Source organism: Nannospalax galili, unplaced genomic scaffold, assembly GCF_000622305.1.
Source record: "Nannospalax galili isolate Female #2095 unplaced genomic scaffold, S.galili_v1.0 scaffold42, whole genome shotgun sequence".
Taxonomy (NCBI): Eukaryota; Metazoa; Chordata; class Mammalia; order Rodentia; family Spalacidae; genus Nannospalax; species Nannospalax galili.
In genome coordinates this window covers 509641-535061 of record NW_008348666.1, presented here as the reverse complement: position 1 = coordinate 535061, position 25421 = coordinate 509641, and the positions used below count along the sequence as shown (strand labels likewise).

Genomic DNA, 25421 nt, shown 5'->3' with positions numbered 1-25421 from the left:
ATTAGGGTAATTACTCAAACAAATATTTTTCTAGTCCCAAACTCTAGACATCTCAATGAACTTTTATATATTATTGCAACTCTCAGAACTCAGTGAATTTTCTTTGCACAGTGGATGGTGGTTAATTTAGAAACTCATAATTGGTCAAAGTGTAGAGAATAAGTGTTGAATGAATGATCATCCACAAATGATTAAAAAGTGTCTTTTAAAGAATTTTTAAGGAACTGGGCATGATGTCTCATTGGTAATCCCTAGTACTAAAAAAAAATTATTATTATTATTATTTTTTTGGTATTTTTGAGACAGGGTCTCCCTGTAGCTCTTGCTGGTCTGGAACTCGCTATGTAGACCAGGTTGGCCTCAATCTCACCAGAGATCCTCCTGCCTCTGCCTCCCAAGTACTGGTATTAAAGGCATACACCACTACACATGGTTTACTGTAGGGATTTTAAACTTCCAGGATTTTTGATCTTTTAGAATTTCTTCATTTGGGATTCTAGCTTTTGTGATTATGATCCTATGTGTCTGATTTCTGTTATTATAACAAAACACTTAAGCTAATTAACTTACAAAGTGAGAGGGTTTGTTTTGAGTCATGGTTGTAGAGGTCCCACTCTTGACTTGGGCAGATTTCTTTGGGCCTCTAAAGGGAGTATTCGATGGTGGTGGTGGTGAGACTATGGCAGCAAAGGGCTCACCTCATGACCAGGAAGCAAAAGAAGAAAAGGATTGGGATTCCACAGTCCCTTTCAAGGGCACTCCTCCAATGACCTAAGAACTTCCCACTAGATTGTACCTTCTACAAGTTTTACTACTTCCCAATACCATCTTGGGAACCAAGTCTTTAATTCATGGGACCATGCAGGGCCTTCTACATCTAAACCATACCAACCCAAACCCAGAGAAGTGCATGCTGCAGTATGCATCAGTTCTAGACCAAGAGGCTCTGCAGAGACGGACAGGTCCGACTGCTAAGGGCTCCACTGCTGGTTTTTGCTTCAAGACCTGAGGCTTTGGAGTGGAAGCACAGCTCTAAGTAGGAGAGGCATTTTCCTTCCTTCCTTCTCTTCCATTCTTCCCCTTCCCCTTCTTCCCCTCCCTCCCTCCCTCTGTCCCTCCGTCCCTCCCTCCTTCCGTCCCTCCATCCTTCCATCCATCCCTGTCCATCCCTCCCTCCACTTCCCCTTCCCCTTCTTCCCCTCCCTCCCTCCCTGTCCCTCCGTCCCTCCCTCCCTCCCTTTCTTCCTTTCTTCCTTCATTCCTTCCCTCCAACTCATTCATTCGTTTGTTGTGGAGGGCCAAATTTCTCTTGGTTACACTGTAAGTATTCTTGGTGTGGGGATTAACTAATTGACTAGTGGCACAGCTCTTTATTTTAGTCTCTTCAGTGTTGGCACAGTTGCTTCCACAGAATTTTATGAGTTGTCCTATGATGGGCCTGTGGGAGGCAAGGGGGAAGTGGTGTTTGCATCTCATCCAGGAAAACCACTGAATTAAAAGACAAAGCATTCTGATTCTTTTTAGGGTGGGGCGTCTGCAGAAGCAACTTGACAAATGTCTGAGAAAGGACATCTTTTGCCCAACAGAAGAGTTGTGCAAGTGTATGTTGCAAAAGGCTTTGTTCTATGCCTTTGTTATTTTCAAAAACATGACAAATTATTCAGCGGTTCACATACCACCCTGCTGGGTTACTGGGACTTGTCAGCTGGCAAAGTTGTATGTTGCAGCCAGAGGGAGGAAAATTCAGGGTCTTCTGTGGTGGTTTTTGAGCCTCACCATCTGAGAGGCCTATTGTAGGAAACATCTGCTGTTTTGGTCTGCCGACCATGTATTCTCTCTTTCCTTTGGGGAACACCCTCCTTCCCTCATTCTTAGTCCCCATAACTTCAGTGGATTTATTCTATCTCCCAATTCCAGAGTGAGGGTGATTCAGGCTAGGTCAATCAGTGTCTGGCTTAAGGATGGTCATGTGACACAGCTGGACCAATGGATTTAATTCTGGGAGTTTTTATTAGAATCATTGGGAAGAAGCCCTGGGGTTGGCACACTATGAAGAGACAGACCTGGGGATGGGGGCGGGGGTCGGTGGTCACTTTGTCACCATGAAGCAATGTCATTCTTCAGGATAAAGAAACATAGCAAACTGCTGAAAGAGAGAAGAGAGAAATTTCTAGTCACATATTGTGAGCACCTGGATTCAGCTATGCCTAAAGAGCCTTTGGCTCTCCCATTTATATGGGCCAGTGACTTCCTGTGGTAAGTTAAATATGGCCACAGCTCCTTCATGATGTCTTTCATCAAGAGGTGGCATCTATTCCTTCATCTCTGATTCCTTGACACTAGACCACCAGAAAGCAGATTATTTCTCCATCTCTGAATCTGGGCTGTCCTCGTGCCTTGCTTCGACTCATGGGCAGAGGCAAGGGTAACTGTGAGTTATGGAGACCAGGCTCCACACATTGCAGCTTCTGCCTTCGGCCTCTTTGTCCTCTTCTCTGAGACTACCATGCAAAAAAGCCAGTGCAGCCTGCTGGAACAGGAGAGGCTCTGTGGAGAACTGCAGTCTCCTGGCCAATTGCTAGTACTACCAGCTGCCCTATACATTGGAGAGGCTACCTTGGACTTCTGGCTGCACTGGTCCTCTGACTGAATGCAGGTGCATTGGTGAGCACAGCTGGATAGGCAGATTAGTTTCCCAGTCAACCCTCAGAATCAGAGCTACTGTTTTAAGCCAGTGATTTTTGTTTGTTTGTTTTTTGAGACAGGGTCTCACTATGTAGCTCTGGCTGTCCTGGAACTCACCATGTAGAACAGGCTGGCCTCAAACTCAGAAAGATCCACCTGTCTCTGCCTCCTGAGTGCTGGGATTAAAGGCAAGCACCAGCACATCTAGCTTTAAGGCAGTGATTTTTGAAGTGGTTTGTTATATATATAAACTTATTATACTGATTATATATAACTGTTATATATATATAAAGTTATAAATAACTGATATGCTTTTTTTTGGTGTAAATCAATTTGACTTTAAATTTGGTCATTTGCTTTCTGACTGATACACTTAAATAATAAACTGAACCTGACCAGAAATGTGCTTTTGTAAACTTACTCCCCCCTAAATGGAGCTTCGAATGTCGTGTGTGTGTGTGTGTGTGTGTGTGTGTGTGTGTGCGTGTGTGTGTGTGTGTGAATTATTTTTTGGCGGAACCCACTTCCTCTTCATGGTTGTGTAACTTACCTGGGTGACAATGCCACTGTCTCTGAAAGTGTGGCTTTCTCTAGAACATGCTCCTGTGGGGAGACCATTCAAAAAATCCTTTATTGGTCTCTTATGGGATTTAACGTGTGGCATTCTTCTGCCTCTCCCTTGTGTAGGCTCTCATCTCACAGAGATCACTTCCTGATATGATCTCAGCGAGGTGAAGCATTGGTGTTTGAGAAGATGGTAGAGGCAGCAAAATCACATGGGTACTGGAGTCAGACATTAATGCCTTTAAAGCCTCACTCTGCTGCTTGCTAGCTGAGGGCCTGATGCACATCATTTAACTTGGCTAAGCCTTGGTTTTCTCCGAGGAAAAATGGGAAGTAATATTTCTTTATGGGGTGAACAATTCCATATATATATATATGGAGTATAGAGGACCTGGCATGCAATGTTGGTGGCCCCCCTTTAACATGGAGGGACACTTGAAGGAAATAGGATATCATGGAAAACCATCTTGTTTTTGTAATTAAAAAACTTACTTTGTATTTAATTAAACATTAAATTACTTATTTAATAAATTAAAAAATGTGTGTACAAGTAGATGCATGTGGGTGTGCATGTGCCTTGGTGCACATGTGGCGGTCAGAGGACAACTTGCAGGAGTTGGTTCTCTCCTTCCACCATGTGAGTCGTGGGGATTGAACTCAGGTCATCAGGCTTGGCTGCAGGCGTCTTTACCTTTACCCCCTGAGCCATCTTGCTGGTACCCATCTCCCATTTAACACTGTAAAGAATCATGTCTCGTTTGACTTTTATCAGTTTTTCAAAGGGTTGTCTGAGATGAAGGGGGCCTTTGTTGGTAGCACATCCTTTCAATTATAGACACATATTGTCATGGTGATTGTAATGGTGATAAAATATGACCAAGTTATAATATCATTGTGTACAAGAGAAAATATGATGATATTGTCAGTGGTGGTGCAGCAGGAGACACAGCCCAACATGGCTGCCCACAGTCTGAGGAATTCCCTTATGCTTTAGAGATCAGCACTGAGGACAGAGCGACTAATGATATTCTGAACCAAAGCAGTCACCTTTGGTGTAGTTTCTTTTCTTTTTTAAGAAAAATTATACTTATTTTTACTTTTGAGAATTTCATACAGAATATTGTCTTTGCATCATTTCCATCTCTCCCCTTCTCCACCACCATTTCCCAGGTCCCTCCACTCTCAATTTCTTGTCCTTTTCCTTGATTATTAAATATATATATATATACATATATATTCCATTTAGTGGTGCTCATGTGTACCAGTGGTGCACATGTGTGTACCAGTGTTTAGGGCTATCTGTCTGGGATTTGATAACTTCTCAGGGAGCTAGTGCCTGGAGAAAACAGATTCTCCCTCCCTCAGCATCCATCGATTGCCTGTATCTCTTCATCTTAAGGTGGGACCCTGTGACATTCCCCCCACCCACCTTGGCATGTCAACTGGTTTTGTCATTACGTAGATCTCATGAGACTGCCATACTGTGGGGATTTCTTGGGTGCAGCTTCCCTGTCACGTCTAGAACACATTAACTAGCATCTTGTCTCTCCGGCTCTTACATTCTTTCCACCTCCTCTTCTGAGATGTTCCCAGAGACTTTGGTGTAGAGGTTGCATTGTGGATGTGTCACTTAGGGCTGGGCACCCCACAGTCATTTACTCTTGTGCTTGACCAGTTGTTGGTGTAGATTTTTGTCGCAGAGTTCTCTCGGGGGCTCTTGCGCTATCAGACAAACCATATAAAATATTTTTATGTGAATCTATTATAGTTTATGGGGGAGGGGATAACAAAGAGGCAAACACCAGGTGCCTAGCTCTGCGCAGAGGAGGCTCAGAGCCTGCCATTCCAGATCGCAGCCCACCACTCCAGATCATCCGGCGGCCTGGCCCACCCATAGTCACTGCCCGCCCATAGTCACTGCTAGCTTCACCTATGCCTCGTGGGCCTGTAGTCTCACCCCAGGTCAGTAAATTCTGGGCCATTCATTCTTGAACCTCCAGTAGTGGCTCCTGTCCAAGATGGCGCCCAGAAGGCCCTCCCTCTGTGCCTAAGGCTCCTCAGTCAATTCTCCATAGCAGGCCCCGCCCCTTAGAGGAACCAGACCCCTGGGATACAATTTTTGACACAGGGTGGAGTTTCTAAGGTGGGGGTTGAAGAGGAATTTCCAGGTAGAAGATACAGCATGTACAAAGGCATGGAAGCATTAGAAAGAGCAAGGTAATATGTTCGAGAGGCTGCAAGAAATTCAGTGTGCTGTGCTGTGGTGATGCCCTGTGCTGCAGGGTGTTTGTGAGACTAGAAGGAAGGAAACAGAGGGGAAGTTGTGACCCATATTTACTGACAGCACGTCTGTATACCAAGGAAACTAGAATTGATACTATAAGGCGGTGAGCATCACTGAAGGACCACAGGCAGAGTGACATGGGTAATATGTTAGAAAAACCAGGCAGTAAGGGCTTTGGAGAGACCCAAGACTGGAGGCTGTTGGATCAGTCATGAATTAACTACAGAAGTCCATTTAGAGATGATGAAGTTCTGAGTTCAGGTAGCCAAGATGATAACAGAAGGAGAAAAAGAAAGAGTAAAAATACCAAGCAGGCAGTGCTGTTAAAAGTTGGTGACCATTTGGATGTGGAGAGGCATTGATAAAAGATGGGGAGTGGAGGATCCTATTTATTTTCTCACTAAGGTAACTCTAGAAACTTAGCTGGTGTTGCGAATCACACTGAAGAGTACAAGAAGAAAAACGGACTTGATGAGGGACAATGTGAGGACCATCGGTAATTTGAAGACTGCTACCATCAAGTTGAACATAAGAAGAAAAATCATGGAAGAAGATTATAGCAAACTACACCAATGTCACACCAATGTTCTCCTTCCCACAGGTTTTACTAGCTGTATAATGTTGGCCCCTAGGTCTTATTTCTGTTTCCAATGGTCTGGGGAAGTTCATCACTCTAGTGGAGGTGATGCTGTGACTTTTTAGGCTAAGAAGCACAGAGGACACAGCGTCTACTGGCTCTAGGATGTTCACCTTGACCCATGGAAAAATCTGAGGCTACCATGATTTGAAGAACTCAGGCTATGTGGAGAAGCTTGTTTCTGCCAGCGGTCCTGGCTGAGGTCCTAATGACAGCCAGCACCAGCTGCCACATAAGAGTACCAGCAGATGACTGTCCTCAGCTATGAATTCGCCCCCAGCTTTGGAGTCTCTGTGGAGCAGAGGCAGCTCATCCCTTCTGTGTACTTTTTAATTCCTGGCCCAGAGACTCTGTGAGCATTATAAAACTGTTGCCTTGAGTTGCTAAGTTTTGGGACAGTTTGCTATACAGATGTAGATAATCAGACCAAAGATAAATGGAAAGATCAGAAGTGGGAAGATAATGGAGAAAGAGGGGAGCCTTGAAAAGGCTGAGAGACAGCTCAGAACTCAGAGCATCCACTGAAAGGGGAGCCTTGAAAAGGCCAAGACAGCTCAGACCTCAGAGCATCCACTGAAAGGGGAGCCTTGAAAAAGCCAAGACAGCTCAGACCTCAGAGCATCCACTGAAAGGGGAGCCTTGAAAAGGCCAAGACAGCTCAGACCTCAGAGTATCCACTGAAAGGGAAGCCTTGAAAAGGCCAAGACAGCTCAGACCTCAGAGGCATCCACTGGATTTAGTATCCAGAAACCATCAGCAACAGACTTTTTTCCTAGATTGTGAAGGCTGAAGTCAGAGCATAAAAGAAAAAGGAGGAAACAGACTATAGTGTAAGTTTTCAAAACCTGACCATGAAACCTGGGACAGAAATGTTGAAGTCAGATGGAGTGTCCTGAAGGATAGGAGGAGTTAGAGGAAACTAATCATGCTGATGTAGAAGTGATCTTGAATAGCCTGTGATGAGGAGGGAAGGAGATTTACTGGGTGGTGGGAGAAATGATTTCTGAGGTTAGGAGCCATATCTGCTCTTACTTCTAGTGGTTTCTGTTAGGAGCTAAGAGGAGCAAGCACTGGTTTAGAATTAGGGGTTTGACAATCCCAAAGGAAGAACTGTTTGATGCTTCCCAGTGTTCTCCTATTTGTCCCTGTTGCCTCTTTGGAGCTGTGCAAAACAACAGAATTTCACATCCCATTTTATCTTGTAACTAACCGGTGTAGAGAGAACAAAGCTAAAGGCCTAGAATTTAAGGGGACTTTACTATTTTTTGACTCAAAGGGCAGTGTGCCTCTCACTTCAGTGAAAGTGGGGGCTAAGGAGATAAAAGTCAGAGGACAATTAGGGATGAGTCTAACTAACCTAGGTATCTTAGTCTTTTTGAACTGCTATAACAGAATACTACAGCCTGGTAGCTTATAAACAGCAGAAGTTTATTTCTCACAGTACTGAGGCTAGAAAGTCTAAGATCAAGGTGCAGGCAGTTTTGGTGTCTGGCAAGGTCCCCATTTTTTGCACTTTAACCTCACATGGTGAAAAGGGTATGGAGTTATGCTCTATTCTCTTTTACATGGACACTAGTCCCATCTGTGAAGGCTCTGCCTTTGTTGCCTAATCACTCAATGTCCTGACCTCTTATTTGATACCTTGGAGGATGGAGAGACCAATGTATGAATTGTGGCAGGACACAGATAGACCATAGCAGTAGGTGAAGGAGAACTATGGCACAAAAATCTCTGTCTCTATTGGCCAGCGTTCATAGTGTTGGAAGGTACTATGGACACTACTGGAGAAGAAAAGTAATCATCACTCATATCCAGCCATGAACCCTGTGAGCTGCCCCAGTGAGCAACCTGGCAAGATATGTCCACTGTTGCAACAGTGGCATGAATGTCATGGGAGTAACCAACTATTCTCCACTTGGCTTTAAGGCCTGCTCCAGCATGCCTGGCACAGTTATTAGGGCCAAGAATCTGTGACTAAAAAGATTATAAGCCCTAGGAGACAACCCACCACTATTATTCTACTAAATGGACATAGTATTAAACTGACTCTTAATGATTTATTATACCCATAGATTAATGCATATCTTGACTCTTACCAGAGAAGCTTCCTCATGCAGCAGATAGTGATTAACATAGAAACCTACAAGTGATCAGCATGTAGGGAATGAAATTATGCGGCGATCAGTTTTAAATGGAACATCTAAAAATGGGTTATGGGGGAAAAAAGTAAGTTACAATATCTATTGTAGAGTCTACTGTATACATGATAAGTATGCCCAGAAAATGTACACCAAAACGTTAATGAGTTTTGCCAAAACACTGATGGCAACAAGAAGTGGCATGAACATGTATTTCTTGCATGAATAAACAAAATCAATAAAACAAAGCAATCACAGATTCTGTATATTTGCTCAGAGTGCCATTTATATGCAAATAGAGAAGCCTGGGCTGTTTGTACCTTGGATGAAGTCACACTATGTTGTCCTGGTGGCTCTTGCTCTAAGGGGCAGTGGGAAGGGGGACAGTCTGTGGCCTTAGGCTGGCTATGTTTAGACAAAGAAAAGAAAAGAAAAGAAAAGAAAAGAAAAGAAAAGAAAAGAAAAGAAAAGAAAAGAAAAGAACCTGGCTAAACTCCTGAGGGTCCAGAAACAGGACTGAGAAGGCCTAGGCCTCGCTTCGGCATCTTCTCTGCCTCCTTCTGGCTTCCCTGCTTCTTTGAAATTATGTATATCTTGGATGAGTCTCTCATTCTGACAGAGCCTTGGGTTCTGTGGGGGCTGAGCTGGCCTTCTGGTGCCCTATGACAGTTCTTCCTGTTAGTGTTGGAGGCTGGATGAGGAGGACATTCTGACTTACTGTACCTCTGCAATTAGAACTTGAGTCCTGTTGGGCTCAGGCACATGCAGGGGAATCGTTTTTTTGTTGTTGCTATTACTTTTTTATTTTCTTTTAAACTTGAAAACTCTAGTTCCCTCCCTCCCTCTAGCCATCATTCCTTCCTTCTCCCTCCTTCCTTCCTTCCCTCCCTCTATCCATCATTCCTTCCTTCTCCTTCCTTCCTTCCCTCCCTCCCTCCCTCCCTCTATCCATCCTTTCTTCACAACTGAAGATTGAGCCCAGAGCCTCACGTTAGGCAAGAGCTCTGCAGGTGACCTATACCCCCAACCCCCCAGCACTTTATTTTCAACTCTGCTGAAGCCTCTATGGTGATGGATTGGCCTGTTGTCTGCATATTTGCCTCTTCACCCCATTAGGCTAGAGATGGATTCTTTAAGGGTAGGGGTCCTCTATTTCCAAATACAGCAGAGCTCAGAAGATAGTGACCTGTCTTAAGTCTCTGTCCACCCAGGTCTTGGACGTTGTATGAAGTGCTGAGCTGTCATTATAGTTCCTGAGCTGTTTGCCCTCTGATTTGCTCTTTTATTTTGGTATGTGATATATTGCTTTATGATCTGAGTATGTGACGCAGTATTTCTGACAGTAGGAATTGGCCAAGCCCTTCCCCTGTATGTGGTCACCTTCTTTAAGTAAATACATTTCCTCCTCTTTACAGGTTGATGTATCTAGTGTGACCTATGAAGCTCTGCAGCTATGTTTAGGGGGTGGCAAGTTTGGCTGAGGAGGGAGGCCCCTATAGCTCAGGGTGTAGCATCAGCAAAGCACAGTTTCTGGCAGGGTCTTATACAAAGGCTTTTTAGAATTGTGACTGTAGTATCTTTAATGAATGTTCTGTCTCTTGTTTTTGTGAAGAGCTATTTTCCACTGGAAAATAACCTTGAATTTTAAGTTATGCTGTGTAAAAAATTTCCAGGAAATGCCAGGGCACTTCCAAGGTCACTCTGGAAGGTAGGAACTGTTAAAACACTTAAAAACAACAATAAAACCCCCTGTATTCTTAAGGATCTTGCCATTTAATTTGTTGTTCATTGATTGTTGGACACAAAAGAACTCCAAGTTAGTGGGAATGAGGATGGGGAATGAGAGAGCAGAGGTTTAAGGGTTCACACTCCCTAAGACTGCCTGCCATGGTTAGTGCTCAAGGGGACGCAGGTAGAGACCAAATTACATCTTCTTTACTGAGTATCATTCACGTCTTTGAACTGTGTTCACTGAGCTGGAGCAGGTGGTTTCCTGTGCTGCCACATATTCATCCTGCTTCTGTGTTAACTTATGTTTCCAGGTTTGTGTAGGTCACCTGAAGATAGTGAAAATTAACTAAGGGAAAATATTTAATGTGGTGTGTCTTACGAATCAAGTCCTGGTTAGCTGTTCCACAGACTCCCATTTCTGCCAATTATTGAAGGGACCCATTGTTATTCTCACTTCTGAGTGAGCAAAACATGGTTTAAAAAGTGCTTGGGGCCCCTTGGAAGAGCCTGGGTTTGAACCCAAGGCTGGCTAGTTGCAAGTTCACCATGCTTTCCAGTCAGCAGGACATTTCACTCAGTCCCCACTGTAAGACTTGGGTTACCACACAGGTGGGTGGAGACCATCAGTCAGGAAGAAACCTTTCTGTTCAGGTTTATGATATTTTGAGCATCTAGGGTGGGGTATTTGATGGCCAGGCAGGAGGTATGAAGTTGGCAAAGCCTCTCTGGAACTTTCTGCTTACAAGACAGGCTCTGTTTAGTTCATACCAGGTAATGTGGAAGGTGGCTTAAATGATTTATGTCTGAAGGGTTGGGGGGGATTGACAAAAATGCCCCTGTTGTAATAAGCTTTGGATAGTAGATTTTAATAAAGCAGGCTTAGCAGCTGCGTAAGGTCAAGGGACACAGACTGTGTTTATGCAGAGGAGGTGTCAGGGCAAATGCACCCTGGTCAGAATCTCTCCTGAGCAGATGGATTTTCCATGGTCTAACCCGCAGGGATTAACCCTGGACGTTGAAAACCTTAGGGTACACTGTTCCCTGGAGGTCATCAAGGAAAGCTATTATGAAGCCTGGAACTGAGGACTTCACAGGCATGGGTCTGTTGGCTGTATTATTACCAGGGAGTTTCCAAGGACCGAGACTGTTATGAGCTATAGATTTAAGACTGACACATTGAACAGTATCCAGACTCCATTTTAGCCTGGGCAGATCCTCAAGTCCTGGGAGTTGGGCAGCTGCAAAGGCCAGTAGCAGGGAGTCACCATGGAACTTGTTGCTAATGTTTATGCAGTGACCTGTATGGAGCAGTGTACAATATAGCTATTGTTCTGCCTCTCAGGAGTGCCAGAGACTGGCTGCTGTTAAAATGTATCCAGGATTTCAATGGAGACTCTTCTCTGCCTACCACCATATTCAGTTTCCGAGGGCTATGGACAGTGTCTGGAGGTAGAGGTTGAGGTTGGGGTAGATAGAACAGATACTGAGATTGGGCCCAAGGTGGACTGCCTCGAAGAGCCACATGGTCCAAAGGGCCACTCTTCTTTTAAATTTTATTTTATTTATTTTTTGGTCTTTTTGAGACAGGGTCCCCCAATAGTCCCAGCTGGCCTGGAACTCACAATGTAGAGCAGGCTGGCCTTGAACTCACAGAGATCCTCCTGCCTCTTCCTCCCTCCCGAGTGCTGGGATTAAAGGCATGTACCACCATGCCTGGCAGGGCCACTCTTTTAAGTTATCAGTTTAAAAGAGTAAGCAAGGCAAACTTTCTGGTGAAAAAGTTTGTAAAGGTTTTTGTTTTTGTTGTTGGTTTGTTTTTTTGTGGTGCTAGAGATTGAATCAGGAGCCTTGCACATGCCAAGGAAGTACTCTACCACTGAGCTACATAAACTCCTAGCCCCTGGTCCACGAATTTCAACAAATGCATAAGGTTTTGGTACCTACCATGACCCAGATTCAGAACAGCACCATTGCTGTCCTCTGCCCCCACCTGTGCTGCTCTTTTTAATTAGCCTGCTTTACGTAACTGCTGACAACCAGCAGTCTGTTTCCTGTCTCTATAGTTTTGTCTTTTCTAGAAGAATGTCATGTAAGTGGGATTAGGTTGTCTTTGGAGTCTGGCTTCTTTCACATATTATAATGCATTTAGGGCCATCCATGTTAGTGCATATATCAGATTTCCCCCACCCTTTCTCGCCAATAGAGTTTGAATCCAGGGCCTTGTGAGTGCTAGACAAGTGCTTCTCTGCTGAGCCACATTCCCAATCCCTAGTTTTCTCCTTTTTATTACTGAGTAGTCAGTGAGTCTGTGAGTTTATGGTATGATCTGTCCTGACTTGTTTTCAACTGTTTATCAATAGAAGGATGTTTGGGTCATTGTCAACTTTTGATGAGTCTGAATAAAGTTATAAAAAACATTCATGTACAGGTTTTCTTTTTCTTTTGTGTGTGTGTGTATTATGTGTATGCATGTGTGGTGTATTCACAGTACACGTGGAGGCCAGACATTGGTTGGATGTCCTCCTCAATCATATCTTCACCTTATTTATTTTCTTCTTTTCATGTGTGTGTGATGCGCACACATACACACATACACGTATGTATTCACATGTGTGTATGGGGGGTTAGTATGCAATGCCACATTATGGCCATGCCTGAATAAGGACTGACTCTTAGCATCCGCTTTAATTAACAGTGAGACCCAAACTACTCTGAGAACCTGTTCCTTCAGATTTATTCCAGAAATGTGTTCTGGAACAAAGCTCTGCTCTTTTTTTTTTTTTTTTTTAAATTGAAAATGTACATTTAGCATGAAATGAAGCAATAGCAAACCCTTATCTTATCAGAAGGATTTTGCCCCTTTTGACTCCCATTGACCCAGAACTATACACATACAAGCACATTTGCAACACAAATGGGATAATCTTTGTTGCATATCCACTCTTTGAAGCCTTTGCTTGATATGCAAATACAAACACACATACATACATTATTCTGCATCAAGGGCAAGGAATGGTAATGTGGGATTAAAGTATATATTTAGGTTAAAAGAGCAGCTCAAAGCCTAGTAAGCTTCTTTAACATATTATTTATTATATTTTATGAGTGTGAGTGTTTTGCATGCATGCATGTAAATGCATCCATTGTGCAAAGCCCTCAGAGGTCAGAAGAGGGTGTTGGATCCTTTGGAACAGGAGTTACAGACAGTTGTTAGCCACCATGTTGGTTCTGGGAATCGAACCCAGGTCTTTTTTCTAGAAGAGCAGTCAGTGCTCTTAATCACTGAGCCATCTCTCCAGCCCTTTGTTTTACATATTATAATTAAACTGAGATAGTGTTAAATGATCTCAAAACAAGGTTAACTGACGGCTGCAAGGTTAGGTAAAAGTCATTTGTCCAGAAGTCATTCATTCCCACAGTTCCCTTTTCTTTGTTTGATAACAGAAGAAGCATGTCCACATTGTGAAAGGCATTCCTGCAAGGCGGTTCAGGTGCATGTGTGTGCATAAGTGTGTGGTGGCCCAAAGTTGATGTCAGGAATCTTTCTCCATAATTCTTCCACCTTATTTATTGAGGCAAGATCTCTCAATCAAACCCAGATCTCACTGATATGTCTAGTCTTGCTAGCCTACTTGCTCCAAGGATCCTGTCTCCACCTTTCAAGGCTGGAATTATAGGTGACCTACTGGGAGCCACCACACCCTTTTGGCACTTATGTGGGTTCTGGAGGTCTGAATTCTGGTCCTCTTGCTTATACAGCAAGGGCTTTAACCACTGAACCACATCCCCAGTCCTTCTACCTTTAAAAAATATTATATTTATTATGTTTATTTTGTGTTTCAGTGTATTACCTGCATATATTTAAGTTGATCCATATTGTACAATGCCCACGGGGGTCAGAAGAGGGCATTGGATCCCCTGGAACTGGAGTTATGAACAATTGTTAGCTGTGATGTGGGTGCTGGGAATTGAACCCAGGTCCTCTACAAGAGCAGTCAGTGCTCTATTCTGCTGAGCCATCTCTCCAGCCCCATCTACCTTATTTTTTGAGACAAGGTCTCTCATTGAACCTGGAGCTTATTGATTCAGCTAGACTGGCTGGCCAGCAAACCCTATGGATCTTCTGCCTTCCAAATGCTGGAATTTCAGGTGCTGGAGACCTGAACTCAGACCCTTTATTGATTGAGGTATCACCCCAGCCCCCATGTACAGATTTTTGTATGAAGATAAGTTTTCATTTCTTTCTCTTGTGTCAACATCTTGAGTGAGATTGCTGGGCCACATACTTAGTGTTCGTCTAACTTTATGGGACCCTGCCAAACTTTTCCAGAGAAGCAATACTATTTTTGGCTTCTACCATTAACATGTTAAAGTTCTACTTGCTTAAAAAAAAAAAAAAAACTTCTTTGTTTATTTTAATTTTATGTGTATGAGTATTTTGCATATATGTATGTAAATGCACCTGTGCTATGCAATGCCCACAGAGGCCAGAAGAGGGTGTCAGATTCCCAGAATTATTATGAGCTGCCATGTGAGTGCTGGGAATCACACCCAGGTCCTCTGTAAGAGCAGCCGGTGCTCTTAACCACTGAGCATCTCTCCAGCTCCTTCAATTGCTTTTCATTCTTTCCTCTGGCATTGATATTGTCCTTTAACATTTTTGTTGATATTATTTTCAGTGTTCTGAATAGGTATGTTGGCATTTCACTGTGGTTTTAACTTGTATTTCTATTTAAATGTTTTCAATGTAGTTTCTAAATGAGGTCCACGTATACAGTCACTGTTTTCAGGATTGAAAGAAGTAAATAGCCCAATTATATTGAATTGTATTTTTGTATATGGAAAAAACATTCATCTGTCAAGTGTGTGTATTTAAAATCTACCACAATTTTGGTTTCCTTGTTGTGGTGTTTCTTTATATTTTAATATACTCTGGGCCCATGGCATTTAGGAGTGGTGTCTGGCTGCCATTAACAGATACCCAACCATGGTGGAGGCATAATTATACATAATCCACGTAAAGGAATTCCAGATGTGGACAGCTCAGGGCTGGCAAGGTGGCTCCACAAAATCATCAGGGACCCATTTTTTTCTCTCTGTGCCATCATCCGTAAACTGTGGCTTGCTTCTCAAGGTCACAAGATGATCCTGGGGCTCTGGCTGTAACATTTGCTTTTGAGACGGGAAAGAGAGAGACTAGGAAGAGGCCCTTCCCATTTTTTTTTTTTGTCTCGTAGTAGGAGAGTCTTACAGTTGTGTGTGTGTGTGTGTGTGTGTGTGTGTGTCTGTGTGTGTGTTCATACACATGTAGCATTCCTCAGGTGCTTTGCACCGTTTTTGTTTGTTTGTTTTTGTTTTTGTTTTTGTTTTTGAGACAGGGTCTTTCATTGTTCTGGAACTTGACAAGTAGACTAGGCTGGCTGGTCAGTGAGCCCCAGGGATCTGCCTGTCTCTACCTTCCCAGCACTGGGATTATAAACATGCACCATGATGCCCAACTTCAGGATATTTATGTGAGCTATGGGGATTGAACTCAGGTCCTCATGTTTACAAGGCAAGCAGGTTGCTGAGTTGTCTCCCTAGGCACAAGCCTTACATTCCTTTACCTTCCTGGTTGTGTCTCTGCTCATGCTGTGTTTGTTTTTATTATTCAGTACATCTGACTACTTTCTGCTTCCATGAAATATCTAGGACTTTACTTATTTCACTAGAAAATACCCAAGCCTGTTTATTTCCAATGAAAATCCAATTTGAATAAGCCTACTATTCTAAGTTCACTTGAAAATGGAAAGCATCAGATTAGAAAGTTGGAGGAAAGATGGTTAAAGTCTGGCACATGGAAACACTGATTATGAACAGTTTGACAGTGAAGTAAGAGGCAGAAAAGAACCTGAGATGGAAGCCCAAGGCCCTCTATTGTGGAGACACAGCTGCGTATCACTTTGAAGTCTCTGGCATCTTGATTGTGGATTTCTACCTGTAGATTTGGCTTTCTTGGTAACAAAATCATTTCTGTGTCTCTTCCTTTTTCAGTAGTCTACAGGTATCTTCGGTAGGGCAGGAGGTCCATGGATTTTCCACTCATCCCTCATGTTCTGTGTCCTTATACATGCATATCATTTATTCTTGTTAGCTTCCTTGGAAGACCAAAGAAAGCAAAGTGTAATTGGATGCTTGGAGATTCTTAAGTTAGGTTTGCCAGATAAAATATTGGATACCTAGTTAAATCTGAGTTTCAGATGAACAATGATATTTTTTGGGGGGTATATTGCAAATTGTGTATGGAACACACTTGTACTAAAAACATGTTCATTTCTTAGTTGAAATTTAGATTGAATAGCTGTTGTATATATTTATTTGCTAAATCAGGCATTCCTGGAAGCTGTGAGTGTCAGGAGAAGCTCTGACATAGCTGATAGGGTAGAATTTGTTTTTATGAAGCAGTCTTGGCACAGTGGTAGAAACATTTGTTGGTCTGATTCTGGTCTGAGTGTGGGGCCCCTGGTGCTCTTCTGAAGCAAAGAAAATTTTCCCTTTCGTAGCTGCTAATAAACAACTCAGTAGCTAGCTCGTTTTTGTGGAGACTGAGGGACAACATGACATATATATTTCCTTACTCTTCGGTACATCACTTGCCTGTGTAGAAAATCTGTTTTTAGAGTACATATATCGGTTTATGCATTTAATCCTGGGGTTAGGATTGAAAAGCTCAAGTTCACCACAAGGTCATGAATAAAGTCCTCACGGTATGAGCACTGTAGGCCAGTTTTGACATAGTCAGAGCTTTCCTAAACCAGTGACCCTCCAAGTGTGGTCCTCAGACCAACAGCATCAGTATCATCTGGAAGCTTAGATCTCTTGAAACAGAAATTCTGGGAGTGGTGCCCAGCAGTCTTGTCTTCAGCAGGTCCTTGAGTGTGTGAAGTATGTGATTCTGATACATACTAATGTTGGAGAACTACTTCTTAAATTGAAGGTCTATAGACTTTTTCTGTAAAGGAGCAGATAGTAAATAACATAGTCTTTGTGGGTTGCAGTGAAAAAGCAGCCACAGACAAGGGGTTAAAGAATGAGAGTGGGTGTGGCTGTGCTATAAGGTAAATAAAGCTTTAGGTCTACAGAAAATGGATAATGGGACTAGATTTGCCTCTTTTGAAGAATTTTCTGGCTCCTTGGCTTCTTTTTAGAGGTATCTCAAGGGTCATCAAACTGGCTTGTTGTATTCTCTTCTGTTCTTTGATATATGTGAAATGCCCGTACGCAGTCATAAAATCAGGAGGGGGAGACATTGCAAGGAAGAGCTTGGGCTCTCACCAAGCAAAACAAAGCAGTAAATGAAGTCTGTAACAGCTGTCTTGATCTGAAGTAGCCACTACCATCTGAGAGGCTCCCAGTCAGCACAAGTGTCTTTCCATCTGTAACACTTGTCCTGAATCCAGCTCTGGATACTCATTAATGAGACTATTCTGGCTGTTCTCACTGGAAATTTTTTGCCTTAGTAATTGCTTTTATTAAATATTTAAAAATATTTTGTATTTATTCTTTGACAATTTCATACATGTGTACAATGTATCTTTATCATATCCATCTCCAACTCCCCCTCTCACTTTCCCCAGAGCCCCCCAGACCATCACTCTCCCAATTTCATGCCCTTCTCCTTTTTCTTTTTCTTAAAAAAAAAAAATCCTACCGAGTCCAATTAGTGCTGCCCACATGTACATGGGTGTGGACCCATCCACCAGAGTTTGGGAAACCTACCAGTGACCATGCTCCCGAAGAAAAACCACTCCTTCTCCCCAGCAGTTATTGACTGCCAATAGCTTCTCAACTGGGCGTAGGGCATCATGAATCCCTTTGCTATCCACGCTGGAATGTTGATTGGCTTGATTTTGTGCAGACCTTAATCAGGTAGCTGTTGTGAGTTCCATGAGTGCAGCAGGCCCGTCATGTCCAGAAGAGTGTTTTATAGCACTCCTTCCCATCCCCTGACTCTCACATTCTTTCTGTTCCCTTTTCTGTGATGTTCCTTGAGTCTGGAGTAGGGGGCAAGGTTGATATAAATGTTCCATCTAGGGATGAACATTCAACTTATTCTCAGCACTGTGACAAGTTATGAATCTCTGCATTAACCTCTACCCACTGCAGAAGAAGCTTCTTTGGCCAAAGTTGAGAGCAGCACTAATCTATGGATATAAACATAGATATTTAGAAGGCAGTTGACAACATGCTCATTTAGCAAACAACTGTAGTAGGTTCCCCCTAGGCCCTATAATCTCCCAAGCCATAGGTTTTTGTCCATATTTACACTACCAGGCATGAATTCCTTCCTGGCCTCAGATCCAGTCAGAAAGCGGTTGGTTACTCCCCATAACCTTCATGCCACTATTGCACTAGTGGACACACCTTGCCTGGTAGGTTGGTCTTGTAGCATGCAGGGCGCATTTGGGATAAGACCATTGATGACTCTTCTCCCTCAATGATCTTCTGGCACTATAAAAGTCAGCTAGGAGGGAGGAAGTTTCCAACTCATTTCCAACTCAATTTTTCTATGTACTCCAACCAAAATGTGTTGTGTCTTCAGCAATAGGGTCTTACCAGCATCTAGTTATAGTGGGTAAACAAGATCAATGGCAATAGCCAGTGTTGTTTTGGGGGCTCTTGGGGCCTCTCTGACCAAGAGATTTTTGTTTAATAACCCATACCTTCTTGGGAAAAGCATTGCCCACTCATGCACTCACTAGAAGTTTGATCCTGCTTATCCCAAATGCCACCTTTCTCTAGTCCCTTCATTCTTTAAGAAGACTAGTTTACATGTTCTCTCCTCAAACCTCACCTAAATCTGTCCTCCCTCCACAGTCCTAGCTGATAGCATTGCTTTCTCTTTCAGAGAAAACAAAGAAAACGGAAGAGAATTTTCACCAGCTTCCATAACTACATTTCTGAACCTTTTACCCATCTCTGCATCCAAGTTTCCCTCTCACTGTGGGTGAACAGATGTCACATCAGTCTAAGGCATACCTTTCTACTTTTGGGCTTACCAGGGGATATCACTCTAGCAATTCCAGCACAAAATCATCTGCATCCTGTCCCTATTGTCCGTACCACCATTCCCGCCCATCCTTTACTGGATCAAATCTCTAATTTCTCTCATGTCACTTTCCTGTTACCCCTTCATTTCTCTGTTCTCTTTGACAGTGAAACTCTCTCAAATGGTTGTCTGTCCTACACTCTCCATGATCTCTTATCTTCTCTTGAACTCACACTTATCAGGCTTTTTTGTCCCCACCATTTCCCTGAAACAACAAACAACTTATCAGTATCAGAGGTGACCTTCAAGCTGGTTACTCCAGTGCTCAGTGTTCAGTGTTCATTATACTAGGCCTGCAGTAGCACTTGACATCATCAGTTCCTGACTCAACCTCCTTCATGAGATACGTTGTTCACTTAAAAAAAATTTTTATTTATTATTTTTATTTTATGTGTATGTGTGCATTTCCTGCATGTAGGTAAGTGCACCCATGTCATGGCGTGCAATGCCCTCGGAGGACAGAAGAGCCTGTTGATCCCCTGGAATTGGAGTTACGGATAGTTGTTAGCTGCCATGTGGGTGCTGGGATTTGAACCCAGGTCTTCTGCAAGAACAACCAGTGTTCTTAACTGCTGAGCCATCTCTCCAGCCTCCATTGTTCACTTTTAGGGTTATCTCTCTTTCAGTACTTTTCTGACCTTCCTGGATGGATTTTATTTTATTTTATTTTTTGAGACAGGGTCTCCTTGTAGCCTCAGCTGGTCTAGGACTCACTATGTAGACCAGGCTGGCCTTGAACTCATAAACTCACAGAGATCTGCCTCCCTCTACCTCTGCCTCCTGAGTGCTGGGATTGAAAGTATGTGCCACCACGCTGGGTGGGCTTTTCTTAATTAGTCTCATTTCCTGGTTCCTCCCCATCCTGGTTCTTCTTTCTTCTTGCTTTCTTCTGATCTCTCCCTCCTCTAAATGTTGCAGTTCCCTCTTAGTCCTTCTAGGCTCCATGTCAACTTTCCCACCTGAAAATATTGGAGTTCCTCAGGGTTCAGCCCTTGGAATGCTTCCTACTCATTCCTTTGCTGATTTTGTGGTTTGAATACAATATGTACATACAACCATCAATCTAGGTTTATAATTTGAATATACTCATACCAACATAGCCAACTTGTTACTTAGCATCTCTGTATGGATTTTTGTTCGTTTGTTTTTTGAGACAAGATCTCTCTGAAGCCCAAGGTTGCCTGGAACTCACTACATAGACTAGGTCAGGCTTGACCTCACGGAGATCTGCCTGTCTCTGCCTCCCAAGTGCTTGGGATTAAAGGTGTATGTCACCACACCCAGCTCTGTATGGCTTTTTAATAGTATCTGAAGCTAAAAATGAAACTAAAAGCTTGAGATTTTCCCCACCAACCCTACCAAACTTATTTATCTTCTCCAAATATCATAAGTGACAGCTCCATCTTTATAACTATGACAAAACTTTTGGAGTTGTAGAGGAGAGAAAACTTTCCCTTTATCCTGTGTGGGTGCAGAATGAACCGATAAGAGGCAGATTAATGAGAAAAGATGTACAAATTTATTACATGCCTGAGATAGAACATGAGATGGATGTGAGCACCCCAGAACTGGGGAGATCTAGACACTTGTATCCTTTCTCTGCAGAATATTGGCAACTTAGGGGAGAGTAAGTGATTCTTGGGAAAGAAAATGGGCCCTCAAGAAGATGGGTGATTGCCTATGCTAGGTCTGGGCATGATGCTTACTTCTCTCTTCTTTAATTTCATCTTCCTTGATGTTGGAAAGGGTTGATGATAATTGAGCTACCTTTTGGAGCTTCTGTCTATAGACAGAGGTTCAGAGAAAGTCCTTTCCTGTGATGAGTGTTCCCCAACTGTTCTCAGTTTAAAGTCCTAGGTAACATATTTTGGGGTAGCATTTCCTAAACTCCTTTATTTACCATGTATGAAGCTTTTGCAAAAGTTTCACACACTAAAAGTTGAGATGGTGTCTGTGAGGAGAAAAACCAGGTTAGAAGCTGAGTGATAAGAGGCTTGGGCATGGGTCAGTCCAACTGCACTGCTGTCCTCATTGTAGGAGGTGGTGCTGAATGCAGGTAGATTCCCATGCAAGCCAGAATTCCATATGGTCCAAGTAAATGGGTGTTTATACAGAGACATTTCTATGGAAGAAGAAAAGATGAACAAAAATTAATATTTGAAGCAATCTACAAAGTACTTTCAGAGTTTGTAGGACAGCTGGCTGAGGAGATTTCTAGATGGTGGGCTCTGAGTATCTTCAGTTGGAATTAAGGAAGGCAGCAATTAGAAAGATTTTCCTGGTTTTCAGTTTGTGTCCTGTGTCCCGTGAACTTTCTGAGTAGCCCAGACATCAGCAGGCACAAAGGTTGTCCATGTGTAACTTGTGGTGATTTTCTGGTCTGTATTGAGTTCGCCAGCTTTAGCTTGTACTCCAGGAAAGGGAAGTCTTCTTTTTTTTCCCCCCCCGCCCCCTTGGGATGGAGCATTTTAATCTGATGGGTGCACACAAGACTGTACAGGGAGCACTCACATCTTCCAAGTTTCCTTCTAATTTATAAGGCAGTTCCAGAAATAACTAGATTTGCTACAGTCTGGCCCCTGCCAGGGAACAGGAGGGAGTAGATGGGAAGAGCATGGTGGCCTGCGCTCCTGTCACTCATAGATCCAGTTCTGTGCACAGCTCTTGTAATCCACCAGTTCCTCAGGCTGAAACCACAAGCTGATCTCCTCTGCACTCTCCACGGAATTGCTGCGGTAAATGATGTTCCTGCCAACGTGGATGCAGAAGTTTCCATGATGGTCCCAGGCTTGGAATCACCAGGGTTGGTCTCCCCAGGCATCACTCGGCCTGTCTTTACAATGTTCAGTCCCTTCCAGACCATGGCAACCACCGGCCCTGAATGCATGTATTTCACAAGGCCGTAAAGAAGGGTGATTCTTCAGGGTTGTAGCTCCTTGAGAAGGTCTTCCGAAGCCTGCATAAATTTCAAACCAACAAGGCGGAATCCCTTCTGTTCAAAACATTTGATGATCTCTCCCTCAAGCCCCCCACCCCCAGCCTGGACCCCGTCGGGCTTGACAGCAATGAATGTATGCTCACTGTTGGCCATGGTCCCCTTCAGCGGCTTGAGATTTAACACCGGCTCTGATCGGCCACACCTGGAAAGGGAAGACTGAATTTCAGTAATTCCAATTCAGAAGGTGGGAAAAAAATTGGAAACACTAGTTTGGAAGATTATTGCCAGATATTGGTAGAAACTAGAAGAATTAAGGATCCTATCCTATTTATAGGTAAACCAAACCTTCAAAACCAATGAACTAATACTTTTATTTTTACATGTAACTCATCAGAGTTGGTAGCATTTAATCTGGGGGCATTATAGTTTTTTTCCCTCCTCATAGATTTTTCTGTTGTATCTTGTTTCTATCAAAGATAATTATAATAAAACTACTTTCTTTGCGAAATAACTTCAGTCTCTTAAACTTGGCTTGATTATTTATAATACGTGTTTTAAGACTAATGATTAACCATCTGGGCTCTTTTTAAGTCTACTTTATTCCAGCAACAACAACAACAAACCTGTGTGTGTGTGTGTGTGTGTGTGTGTGTGTGTGTGTACGCACGCGTGCGCAGGTGTGCCATGGCGCTTGTATGGAGGTCAGAGGACAACTGTGGGTATCGGTCCTTGCCGTCTGTCTTGTTTGAGGCAGGGTCCTTTGTTCACTGCTTCACTCAGCAGGATAGCTCTTGCAGCAGCTTCCAGCAATTCTTCTGTCTCTGCCTTCCGCTCCTTGTAGGCATGCTGGGATTACAGATGTGACTTTATGTAGGTTTGGGGATGTGAACTCAGTTCCTCATGTTGTGTAAGCACTTTACTCACTGAGTCATCTCCTGAGTCCTGCTGCAGCTTTAAAACAAGAGATTATTTTTATTTTTAATTATGTGTGTGTGTGTGTGTGTGTGTGTGTGTGTGTGTGTGTGTGTGTATGTGCATGCATGCTCTTATGAGTGCAGGAGCCTGTAGTAAACAGAGGCATCAGATTCCCCAGGAGCTGAGTTACAGACAGTTGTGAGCTGCCTGATGTGGTTGCTGGGAATTGAACATGAGCTCCCTTAATCACAAAGCCACCCCTCCACCCCTGTACTGCAACTTTTATTAAAAAATCCAGTTTGGACTTGTAAAAACTCAGCTGAGGTTACGAAGTCAAGTAGGGGACTCATCAAATTTCGCCTATAAAATTCATAGATTTTGGTGAACGCCCTTCATCTGGAGGTCCCCCAAATATTCTGAGTTTCCTGGGCCTGCCAGAAGTAACATTCCTCACCCCCTTGTTAAGGAACAATGTGAATGGTGTATTTAAGGAACCAGACCAATGGACTCCTCCACTTGAAAGGTTTTTTTGGCTCCATAAAGTCAACTGTGGTTCCTTAAAACTGTCTGGTCATATCAGAAAACGACTTTCAGTCAATGCCTTGGTAATATAACTAGTGTTTCTGGTTGTGTGTTGAAGACTTATGAAAATAAATATATTGCCATGAAACAAGAATACTGACTGAAGTTTTCATGGTCCAGGAGAGTAGAGAGGGAGAAAAAGTTAGTATTTTAATTCTGCTTGTGAAAGTATACTTTACCAAACTGTTATAACATCAACAGTTTAAAAAACAAAATGTTTCTTTAAACCTGGAAAACAAAACATAAAAAGAACAACATTTCAAGTAAAAAATATCATAAAAAAAATCATAATCCATGGGCCAGGCCTTTAATCCCAGCACTTGGGAGGCAGAGGCAGGTGGATCTCTGTGAGTTCAAGGCCAGTCTGGTCTACATAGTGAGTTCCAGGACAGCTGGGGCTATAGGGAGACCCTGTCTTAAAAAAAAAAAATGAAACATAGACAAAGTAAAAAAAAAATCACACATGTAATTCTTGTTCTGTTTGATGCTGGGTTAATAATCTTATGAGTCCAGGTTTTCTGTTAAGGTTTTAAGAAATTCTTACTCCATCTAAAGGTGTGATCTTAAAGTGATCAGAACTTGTTATTCCAGAATAATTATCAGAATATATTCCATGACTGTCCTTGAAGGATTGAAAATGCTATCAGGCCAGGTGTGGTGGTGCACGCCTTTAATCCCAGCACTAGGGAAGCGGAGGCAGGAGGATCTCTGTGAGTTCTAGGCTGTCCTGGTCTACATAGTGAACTCTAGGCCACTCAGGGCTACATAGTGAGACCTAGTCTCAAAAAAAAAATACTATTAGAAAAGACTCAAAACCATACCTAGATGATAAAGACTTAGAACGGACATGCTTAAAAATCTAATGAGAGTTCATCGTCACTAGTAATCAACAGGGTCATTTGGTTATTCTGTGGCGTGCAACATTCTAACAAATCCCAAATTATGACTGATAACATTAGATTTCTGGGAATCTCAGGCAAAGTTTTGAAACTTTTTGTTATCATATCAGCAACATCTGTAAATATTATTTAAAGAAGTTACAACATCACTTATTTTTGGATATGATTTCATGGCTTCTCATATTTTAACATATCAAATAAACCCAATTAGTTCACTAATTCTCTTTTACAAGGTGAGGCACACTATTTGAGCTTTCCAGGAAAATCCAAAAGTTAGTTCAAGGTCAAAAGGACTGAATTTAGAATTTGATTTTGGGAAGTTGTCGGAAATGTGAAAAATGTTTCTAAAATACTTAATTGAATGTGACCACAGGTCACTATATCTTTCACTTAACTCAAGTGACAATTAAAGGACTTCAAAGTCAAATACAGAAAGTTGTATAGTTGTAGAAAGAAATCTTACTAGAGATGACAGTTTTCTTTTAAATTAAAAAAATTTTTTGGTTTATTTTTATTTTGTGTGAATGAGTATTTTGCCTGCATGTATGCAAGTGCACCACATGTGTACAATGCCTGCAGAGGCCAGAAGAGGGCATTGTATTCTCTGGAACTGGAGTTAGGAATGGTTGCTAGCTACCATATGGGTGCTGGGGACTGAACCCAGGCAACTGAATCAGGGTCCTCTGTAAGGGCAGCCAGTGCTTTTAACTGTTGACCCATCATCTCTCAAGCTCCAAATTTTCTTTTTAAATAAAGACTTCCTAAAAGATCATGAAGAACAGAAAATCACCATCACCACCATCATCATTATCATCAGTATTTTTGACATAGAGTGTCACATTGTAGCCCAAGCTAGTCTAGAACTCACTGTGTGGCCCAGGCTGGCCTCAAACTTGTGGTAACTCTTGCAACTGAGCCTCTGAAGTGCTGGAGTTATCTGTATGGGCCACCATATCCCAC

General features: G+C 42.7%; 1 protein-coding gene and 1 pseudogene across 7 annotated transcripts in view; one reads left to right on the top strand and one right to left on the bottom strand.

Annotated features, from left to right (window-relative positions):
- The window catches only part of Smoc1 (SPARC related modular calcium binding 1), a 180456-nt gene that overhangs the window by 31002 nt on the left and 124033 nt on the right, over positions 1–25421 (top strand). The window lies entirely within an intron of this gene.
- Positions 21761–22254, bottom strand: LOC103744202 (annotated as a pseudogene).